We start from the raw sequence: 11275 nt of genomic DNA, 5'->3' as shown, positions 1-11275 counted from the left end.
TGGTCATAAGAGCAGAAGAATTAGATGGTGCCCGACTACCACTGTCAACCCCTCAGAAATGGATTAGTGCAGGAGATCCTGGATAGAGTGGGAGAAAAATGTGGAATAAAGCTCAAAATCATTTAAAAAAAAAAAAGACCTGGCTTACTGGTCTGATAGACCGGTGAAACCTCTGAGAGCCCGGTCCCTAGTTACCCTTTGGGCCTGGAATTAAACTCACTTCTGTGGCTTCCAGCCAAACAACAGACAGCCATATAAGGCAAACATTTACACCAGATAGGTACATTCCTTAGAACAATCAACCAGGGAGATCAGAAGGCAGTATTTGCACAGGGAGCTAGCTCAGAGAGCAGGAATGCAGAGGAAAGGATGACACAGGGAAAAGGTAAGCACAGGGACGAAGTGGGAAGAGAGCTGTTATATTATGGGGACTGCAATCAGTGTCATGAAACAAAATGAGTACGAACTGCTGGATGGAAAATGAATTTGCTCTGTAAACTTTTACCCAAATCACAATTTAAAAAAAAAAAGGGGGGTGGAATTCAAGGGCAAACATTAAAAATTATGTTTAGAGATAATGGTAATGGTTGAACAACATGCTAAACAACTAATGTCACTAAATTATACATGTGAAAACATGGTGAAAAGGCAAACCATTTGTTATATACATATTTAAAATAATAATTACAAATCTAACCACAAAGGGAAAAAAAAATTACATTTAGGAGAAAAGTTTAAGGACATGGAATATGTGAGTAAAAGGATCAGGATATTGAACTATTGACAAAGGACAATCTTAATTATACAAAGAACAGGTTACAGGGAAAGACATCAAAATATTCCTAGTGACTATTTGAGTGGCGGGATCACGGGTGATCTTTCTTTTGTTCTTTTTCATTTCTGACATGTCCCACCTAGTAAATGAGATTTTCTTGTTTCGTTTGTTGTTTGTCCTAAGGAGGCTTGCTCCAGCATCTCCCAGATGCGTGTGTGCGTCCAGCTGCAGTTGGAAATGATGAGAACCACAGCCTGCTGGGGGAGGGGTGCACAGAAAGCCTTCGGGGCTCCCGCCTCAGCTCCTTCTCTGCCGGCTGGCTTCTTTCCCTGCCTGCTCTCCACACGCCCGGCCCTGCCCAGGACTGTCTCCCTGGGAACACCTCAGTCACTGTCCTCCAGAGGCTGCCCGAGCCCTAGTGGGAATGAGGGTTTGGGGCTTTCTCAGACGGTCAGTACCCGCACCGCCTTCCCGCTGCTGCTCCGCCCCATCCCAGCTGCAAAAACAACAGTCCATACCCAAAGCCCTGTTATTGCAGTGGAAAGCCGGAGCCCCCGTGTGCAGCGGAAGCAGTGGGGATAGGGCCTGCCAGCCCCAAGCAGACCTAGGGGCAGGGGCATGTTGGGGTGGCCTATGGGACTCAGGGACTGAGGGCCAACTCTGGCAGTGGCCTCCCTGGGGACTGCAGGGAGCGGAAGGGAGGTGGAAGTCCAGCCACTTGGGAACCCGCTGAGCCAAGCCGTGGGCAGGAGGCGGCACCACCGTGGCTCCCGCCAGGCCAGGGCCAAGGCTTTCCCACGGGGTGCGACTGGCCACTGGACTCTGTGGAGCCGTCCACCCCAGGCCAGAACCTATGAGCCCTGGGAGGTTTCATTGCAGTCTTCCTTTCCAGGAGTTGAGGCTGGCAGGCCCATCCAGTAGGGTGCTTCCTTCTCCAGTCCCCAGTTCCCTCAGGTGTACGTGGGGCACCCCAGCGAAGCCAGGCCCCAGCTCTCAGGGCCCTATCAGTCAGCTTTCTCAGCCTCAGCTCCCATCTGGCTTGTTGGCTTCTTGCCAGGGATAGAGACACAAAATGTACATCACCAAGAGCTTGAAGGCCACAGAGATGTGGAAGCCTGGCCCCTGTTGGACTCCTAACTCCATTCTTCCCGTATCAACAAGAAAGGTGTGGATGCTGAGGAATTAGAAGGCCCAGTGGAAGTCTCCAGAAACAGAGAAACCTGGGTTAGAACCTACACTCTGCCCTCACTATCTGAGCCTCAGCTTCCTCTACTATAGAACAAAGATATGAACACTTACCTCATAGAACCTTAAGGAGCTCTGGTGGTGTAGTGGTTAAGGCATTTGGCTACTAACCAAAAGGTCTGTGGTTCAAATATTTATAGCCTTAGAAACCAAATGGGGGTCACTGTGAGTCAGAATAAACTCAATGGTAGTGTGTATGGATTCTTTTTTTTTTTTTTTTTTTTTTGGTAGAGTCTTAGAAGGTGTAGACATAATATAGAGGGCAGCACTGGCAAAACGTAGGTGCCCAATAAGTGTAAGACACTCTGGTTCCTCCAGGAAGTAAAATAAGCTGAGATTGCAGAGAACATTCTGATCTCCATTCTCAGCTCAGTTCTCCTGCTCCTCTACATTCTGCACAATGTACAGAGCATACTTCCAAATTTTCCACTTTTTTTTCCCACTCTGGCTATGAATCAGTTAATTAAACTACTCTCTGAAATTGACAACGACTGTCTTTTGTTCATCGTGTTCCTGGCCACAGGCATCAAACCAGAGACAGAAAGGATTCCTGGGACAGAGGGCAGCCAGATGGGAGGGGGAGAGCCTTGGGCCTCCGGGAGTAGAGTAACCTCTGTCTTCTGAGCAGTCTTTGAGTATCACTTATCCACCAAGAGTGCAGGGAGCTGCTTAGACAGGACAAGGCCGCATCACGCAAGGTCTGTTGCTGTTCTGAACCATTCTCAGGTAGGTAGGAACTGGTGAGTCTTTGAAAAGAGAAGAGTTATAACCATAAAAGCTGGCATTGTTTATCTCTGGATTATTTTGTCTTTGAAATCACATCCAGGTCTTCATTTAGCACATTAGAATCACCCTTTGTGAACATTTGAAACAATTTTATTAGGTAATGAGTATCCAGATCTGCTACTTTAAAAACAGACAGAATGACTCATCTTCCTTCCACAGAGCGGCTGGTGGGTTTGAACTGCCAGACTTCTGATTAGCAGTCAGATGCCTTAAGACACCGTACCACTAGAGCTCCTAGTTAGAATACAGTATCTCTAAATCTTTCAGATGCCTCTAGGTGTCTAGTGTTCCCTGGTTTCTCTCACTGTTACTATCATCTCTACCAACAGGTAGCTAAGGAGGGGCAGACCCAAGATCTGATCTGAGATCTGAATCACTTCCAGATAGAAACCTGTAAGCCATTCAGTTACCCTGATACCATAGCTAAGAGGACGCTGGCTAGTATGCTTTGGTCTCTCTCCACTTTTTTTTTTCCTTTCCAGAATCACAAACTATTTGTTTTTTCCACCTATGTGCTTGGCACATTCACAATTAGCAGAACGAATATATCAGTTGTGGAATAACTGATCTGTTGACCAGACCCAGCTCACTTCTTAGAATTGTTGTTAAGAACAAAAGAGACAAGGAATATGAAAAGTCTTTAACCAAAAGGCAACATTCTCTAAAATGTAAGTGATAATGCTGTTTATTGACATTCATCTAGTACACAGCGGCTGTTGTCTAATATGCAATGTGGTGCTTGGTATAAAGGTGCCCAATAAATATTTGTTACATGTTGAAAGTTGACCCAGGAAGAGCAACTGTTAATATTCCATCCTAATAACCATAGAGGAGCTCTGGTAGCATGCCCAAGGCACTTGACTGCTAACCAGAAGGCTGACAGTTCAAACCCACCAGCCACTCCTCAGAAGGAAGGTTGGGCAATCTACTTCCATAGAGATACTGCCTCAGCGACCAACGGAGGGGTCGCTATGAGTCGGGGCCGACTTGATGGCACACAACCACCACCATAGGATAGCATTTTTGTCCAGTCACATGCCCTAGCACCACTACCTGTGTGGTCAGTCAGTCTGATGACCTGTCAGTCATCAGAGTTTCTCTCCAAATTCCTACAGTTGACTACATTCAAGAGACAGGGAATCTCCAAAACCGAGCCAGAGTCCACAAAAATATAAATGCACATTTAGACCATGATTAGTTTCTACTCTAGCCAAACCAAAACCCACTGCTATCGAGTCCATTCCAAGTCATAGTGACCACACAGGGTTTCCAAGGCTGTAAATCTTTACGCAAACAGACTGCCTCATCTTTCTCCTGCAGAGCGGCTGGTGGGTTCCAATCACCAACCTTTTGGTTAGCAGCCAAATGCCACCAGAACTCCTCCCTTAGTCTAGAAGAAGCAGTCAAATATGTGTTTATTGAACTCCTACCCTTGACTGAAAATAGGGCTGGGCTCTTTGGGAAACAAAAGAGAAGCTTAGTCAAGATTCTAGCAACTCAGAAAGCCAAGCTGAAGGGGAATTTATTGGGTGGTCTAAGGGTGGCTCTCGAAGAAGGAGGGGAAGGTCCTCAACGAGATGGATTGACACAGTGGCTGCGGCAATGGGCTCAGGTATAGCAGGGATCATGGAGCTGGTGCGAGACTGGGTGGTGTTTCGTTCTGCTGTGCATGGGGTCTCAATGAGTTGGAGATGACTCGACAGCACCTAACAACAACAACAACAAGGGTGGCTCTATCTTCAAGAACAGCTAGATCCTACAGACCTGAGCCAATCATCAACTCATTGGTTCTTCTCTCCCACTGTGGACTTGGCTCTGCTTGCCTCTGCTTCTCCTGGAGTGTTTGCTGGACTTCTTCCTGTGCCAAACGAGCTCTCCTCATGAGGCAGGGAAGCTGTCACTGATAATCCCAAGCCAACCTCCTTACAGCAGCCGATCTAAAGGAGAGAGATATGCTCTCTTCCACATCCATATTACTAACCACAGGAAAGGACTGCTCAGTCATTGTGGAAGTGAGGCCACCGGCCAACTTGAGTCTTGTGCCATCCCTGTGGCCAGGGCCCACTTGAAGTACCAGGAGGCATTGAGGTTGACAGCTCCACCCGAATCACATGGAAATCACATGGAATGGGGAGGGGCAGTTCCCAACGGAAAGGGGGTGCAGGGTAGACAAAAACAACAGGTGTCCACTACAATAGCACTTGTTCTCAGGTTGCGTAGAGACATGACTTTTCCACAAAAACAATCTGAGAAGGATAAAAACAGTAGCGCATGCAAATGCCCAAGTGTTGAGTCAAAGCCCTTCAGGAAAAGGAAGTGATCTTATGGCCTAAAAGAGATTCTGCAGGGTCTCCTCCCTCCTTCTGGTTGAGAATTATCATTATAATTATCTCATTCTCCAAAGTAAAATCAGGAAATTGTGATTTGATATTTGTGCAACTAGTCAGAATGTTTGAAATTGGGACACTTTGAGAAAATCTGGGAGATTTGACCAACATAATCAACCAATTCAAGAGAGTGGGCCTGATGAAGGATTTATTCTTTCCACTCTAACAAATAACTCTTCTTTCTGATTCTAAATGGCATATGCTTATTGTAGAAACTTTAGGGAACAGAAGAACACACAAATGAAAGTAACAATCACTAGTGTGTCTGTTAGGATTAGATGTAACTGCAAGTGACAGAAACTCCAAGATAACAGTGGCTTAAACAAGACTGGAGTTCATTTCATTCTTAGCTTCATGAAGTTCACAGGTAAACAGTCCAGGCTGGTATGGAAGTTTTGCTCCACAGTGGATAAAAACAAAGGCTATGGGCGAACAGGCTGAATGAACTATTAGGTATCTCTATGCAGGGGGAGTGTGCCCAAGACCATGTATAGGTTGGCAGACAATGTTTCTAAAGGGTATTGGTATGTTCTGTAAGAATTCCCAGGTTTATAGAAGAGATGACAAGGGACAAGGTTGTAGTCACTTCTTGGCCACAGCCAGCTACCCAGAGGGACCGAGTAATTGAACCTATGGGCTCAGGACTATAGTCACAGGGGACATCAAACTCAATTGGCATAACACACTACACAAAACCTTGTTCTACCTCCTACTTTCGTGAGTAGCGACTGGGATCTTAAAAGTTTGCAAGCAGCCCATCTAGATGTAATGATGGGTCTCTCCTTATCCAGAGCAAAGAAGAATGAAGAAAACCAAAGATTCATGGAAACAATTAGTCCTAGTGACTGGTACACCATGTGATCCTCAGCCTATATGACTATGAGACCAGAAGAACTAGATGGTGCCAGGCTACCACTGTCAACCACTCGGAGGGGGATCTATGTAGGAGATCCGGGATAGAGAGGGATAACAATGTGGAAAAAAACTCAAAAAAAAAAAAAAAAGGTTGCAGCCTTGGACAACCCTCCCCCAAATAAAAAAAACAGCCACCAGAGGTGCCAAGGCCTAGCTCACTTCTCTGCCATCCTTACAGAGCAGTTCACATCCTCTTCATCCAAAGTGGCAGAGCAGAAAGTCAGTAAGGAAGAGGAAGAGACGAAAAGGCCAAGGGCCAGTGCCAGCTGTGTCCTAGGAAAGCTTCTCAGAAGCTGTGATACAACATTTCCACGCTGTCCCATTGTTAAGAACGTAGTTGCATAGCCACAGCTACCTGCTAGGGAGATCAGGAAACATCATTTCTATTCAGGTCAGTTAAGTGGTGCAAACAGTTAAGTGCTTGACTATTAGCTGTAAAGGTTAGAGGTTCAAACCCACCCAGAGGCACCTTCAAAATCAGGCTTGGTGATCTGTCTCCAAAAGGTCACGGCCTTGAACACCCTCTGGAGCAGTTCTACTCTCCACATATGGGGCAGCCATGAGTCTACAACTAACATCAACAGTCTTTCTTTCACGGTGGCTATTGTAGTGCCTGAAGGTAATTCAGAAACGTTTGCAGCAGTATATTGATAGAGAACTTCCAGAGGTTCAAGCCAGATTAAGAAGAGGACGTGGAACAAGGGATATCATAGCTGTTGTCAGATGGATCTTGGCTCAAGGCAAAGAATACCAGAAAGATGTTTACTTGTGTTTTATTGACTATGCAAAGGCATTTGATTGTGTGGATCATGACAAATTATGGATAACATTGAGAAGAATGGGAATCCCTGAGCACTTGATTGTACTCATAAGGAATCTGTACCTTGACCAGGAGGCTGTCGTTCGAACAGAACAAGGGGACACTACATGGTTTAAAATCAAGAAGGGAGTGCATCAGGGTTGTATTCTTTCTCCACACTTATTCAATCTATATGCTGAGCAAATAATCCAAGAAGCTGGACTATATGAAGAAAAACGTGGTATCAGGATTGGAGGAAGAATCATTAACAACCTGAGATATGCAGATGATACAACTTTGCTTGCTGAAAGTGAGGATGACTTAAGGCACCTACTGATGAAGGTTGAAGAATACAGTCTGCAGTATGGATTGCATCTCAACATAAAGAAAACAAAAATCCTCACAACTGGACCAATGAGCAGCATCACAATAAATGGAGAGAAGATTGAGGTTGTCAAGGAATTCACGTTGCTTGGTTCTACAATCGATGCCAACGGAAGCAGCAGTCAGGACATTAGACGACGTGTAGCATTGGGGAAGTCAACTGTGAAGGAACGGTTTCAAGTGCTGAGGAGCAAGGATATCTCCTTGAGGACTAAGGTGCGCCTGACACAAGCCATGATATTTCCAATCGCCTGGTATGCATGTGAGAGCTGGACAATGAATAGGGAAGACCGAAGAAGAGTTGATGCTTTTGAGTTGTGGTGCTGGCGAAGAATGCTGAAAGTACCGTGGACTGCTAAAAGAACTAACAGATCTGTCCTGGAGGAAGTGCAGCCAGAATGCTCCTTGGAAGCAAGAATGGCCAGACTTCATCTCACCTATTTTGGTCATGTTGTCAGAAGGGACCATTCCCTGGAGAAGGATGTCATGCTTGGTAGGGTGGAGGGTCGACGAAAGAGGGGGAGCCCTTCAGGGAGATGGATTGATACAGTGGCTGCGATGATGGGCTCGAGTATAGCATGGATTGTGGGGCTGGCGCGGGATCGGGCAGTGTTTCGTTCTGCTGTGCATGGGGTCGCTATGAGTCGGAAACGACTCGACGGCACTTAACAACAACATTGTAGTGCCTGAGGCCCTTTGACTTCTAACCAGAAAGTGGGCGGTTCAGACCCACTAGCCACTCCATGGAAGGATGACTGGGCAATCTACTCCAGTAAAGATTTACCGCTTCAGAAACCCAAAGGGGTCACTATAGTCAGAATCGACTCGATGGCAGTGAGTTTGGTTTTTGGCTTTTTATTGGTGGCACAGTGCCTAAAGCATTTGACTGCTTACCAGAAGGTTGGTGGTTCAAAGCCACCAGCCACTCCTCGGAAGGAAGACTGGGCAATCTACTTCGGAAAAGATTTACCACCTCAGGAGCCCAATGGAGGTTGCTATGAGTCGGAATTGATTCGATGGCAGTGGATTTGGTTTTTGGTTTTCCTTTGCCCAGCTAAAGTTCTATTTGACGGCAGTGAGTTTGGTTTGGTTTTAAAGTTCTATTACTATGAAAGAAGAAGAAAACAGTTTTTCCAAAAATATACTATTGGTCTCTGCCAAATCTGTAATCATCATATACTCAGAGATAGCTGTTAACATCTTGATAAATAAATAAAGAGTGTGTGTCTGTGTAAGTATATATGTGTGTTTATATAATATTTATAATATATAAATATATAATATATAAAAAATGAAATTGGAATCCTGCCAATTATACTGTTTTGCATCCTGCATTTTTTCTTTAAATTTCAGACTTTAAACAAAGTCTCTTTTATTACATATTTTAACATTGATATGCTTAACAAATATAGGTACATTGATTCAAATATTGATCACTCTCACCAAATGTAATGCTTTATAATTTTCTTTTTAAATACATTTTTTTCATATAAAGCCTGGTTTACAAAGTTTTAAAAAAATTATTTTTAAATAGTTATAGATAAAAACTATTTTAAAAACAGTAATATTATCAAAAATAAAATATCATTAAAATATTAATTTAAAAAACCCACTGCCGTTGAGTCGGATCCAACTCATAGTGACTGTTCCTTGGGTTTCCAAGGCAGTATCACTACGGAAGTAGATTGCCCCATCTTCCTTCCAAGGAGTGGCTGGTGCGTTTGAACTGCCAGCCATCTGGTTAGCAGTCAAATGTGTTAGAGACTAAGCTACCAGAGCTCTAGTTGGGGCAGTTTCCAGATGACAGTATGGCAGAGGGTTGCTGGTCTGGCAGTAGTATTTACTCCAGTAGTGGGACATTTTCCATTAGTTCTCTAATTCAGCACACATCAATGTTAACATCTTATCCAACTATGCTACAGTATCACAATCAAGAAATTGACATTGGTACAATCCATACAGTGTATTCAGGTTTCAACAGTTATACATGCACTCATGTATGGTTGCATGTGTGTATAACTGTATGCAGTTTTATTAGAGGTTTAAGTAGCTTTGCATAACCACCACCACAATCAAGATACACAACTGTACCATCACCACAAAACTTCCTATTGTTTGTTGCTGTTAGGTGCCATCAAGTTGGCTCCAATTCATAGTGTCCTTGTATTATAACAGAATGAAACACTGCCCTGTCCTGCACGATCTTTGCTACTCTTGAGCATGTTGTTGCTGTTGTTGTTGTTATGTGCCGTCGAGTCGGACCCGACTCATAGCGACCCCTCCTTCGGTTTCCGAGGCAGTATCTACGGAAGTAGATTGCCCCATCTTCCTTCCAAGGAGTGGCTGGTGGATTTGAACCGCCAGCCTTCTGGTTAGCAGTCAAGTGCCTTAGACACTATGCCTGAGCATAGCAACTAGAAAAAGACAAATGCCCAATATCAAGATGCTTCGGGCTGCAAGTAAGAGAAACCACCATTCAAAACGATACAAACAATATGGGAATTTATCATCTCATATTATAAGAAGTCGAAAAGCAAGGATGAAAGCAAGGATTTGCTAATTTCACACAATGACTTCAAAAAAAGATGGCGTAGTGTCTAAGGCATTTGACTGCTAACCAGAAGGCTGGAGGTTCAAACTCACCAGCCACTCCTTGGAAGGAAGGTTGGGTAATCTACTTCCATAAAGGTACCACCTTGGAAACCCAAGGAGGGGTCACCATGAGTCACAATGACTCCACGGCAGTGAGTAGCACACATAGATTAACAGTGCATATTCTATAACCAGTACGTTGAGTTTAAATGCCAGCTCTTCCACTTACTACCTGTGGGACACTGAGCAAATTACTTACCCTGTTTATGTTTCAGGTTCTTCTTCTGAAAATGGTTATATTAATAGTATCATCTCATAGGCTTGTTGTACGGAAGAAAAGAGTTAATATATTTAAAATATCCAATAAATGTGGGAATTATCAAGAGCCCACGTTGTTTCTGTTTTCTGCTATGCCATCCTCAGCATGTTAACTTTATTCTCAGGCATGTGACCTCATAGTCACAAGATACCTGCAGTAACTACATGCAACTCATCCAACAAGGTCAGAGATAAGAAGGAACTAAGTATTCCTGTTACCTTCTTAAGATCAGGGAAATCTTTCCAGGAAGTCACAAACAGACCTTTCTTCATAGACAGATGGCTAGATAATGGGTTACCTTAAACCAATCCGTGGAAAAGATGAATGGAATAACCATGGCTGGTTTAGAGCAATCTGGAATTATCCAGGAAGCACTAGGGTCATTTTCCCTGTGGGTAGAAATCAAACAAATCAGAATTCTGTTAACAAAGAAGAAGAAAGAAAAGCATATTAAAAAAGAAGAAAACTTTATTGAAATATAATTTATGTACAGTGAAATACACAAAACAAAAATGACATGGGTCGATTCATTTTTTTTCAGTGTTCCCACCCCTACCCTCCCACCCCTAGTAACCAGCAAAGAAAGTTTCCTTCCATATATATATATACCTTTCTTTGACTTTCTACAATAATGAACTAATACTGTATTTGTCCTTCTGTGATTGACTTATTTCACTCAGCATAATGTCCTCCAAGTTCATCCATGTTATATGGTGTTTTGTAGATTCTACATTAGTCTTTAGTGCTGCATAGTGTTCTGGTTACCTAGTGCCACTCTGACAAGACTATATACCACAAATGGGATGGCCTTAACAAACAGGAGTTTATCATCTCACAGTTTGGAGGCTTTAAGTCTAAGTTCAAAGTGCCAGGCTCTAGGGGTTGGGTGAAAGCCTCTCAACCTTGGGGTCCAGCTCTGCCTCCTGCTCCCAGCCTACTGGAGCTAGAGGCATTTCTTCACTCAGACAGCTGCTGGCTTCTGAGGCTGACAAGACCAAGGTTGACAAGTAAAAAGGCACAGTCCTGATGTTACCAAACCACATGGCAGGCCATTAATTTAAGTCCATTGTAAG

Source organism: Orycteropus afer, unplaced genomic scaffold (assembly GCF_000298275.1).
Source record: "Orycteropus afer afer isolate SDZICR_OR568_19922 unplaced genomic scaffold, OryAfe1.0 scaffold00079, whole genome shotgun sequence".
Lineage (NCBI taxonomy): Eukaryota > Metazoa > Chordata > Mammalia > Tubulidentata > Orycteropodidae > Orycteropus > Orycteropus afer.
This window is presented reverse-complemented; position numbering follows the sequence as displayed.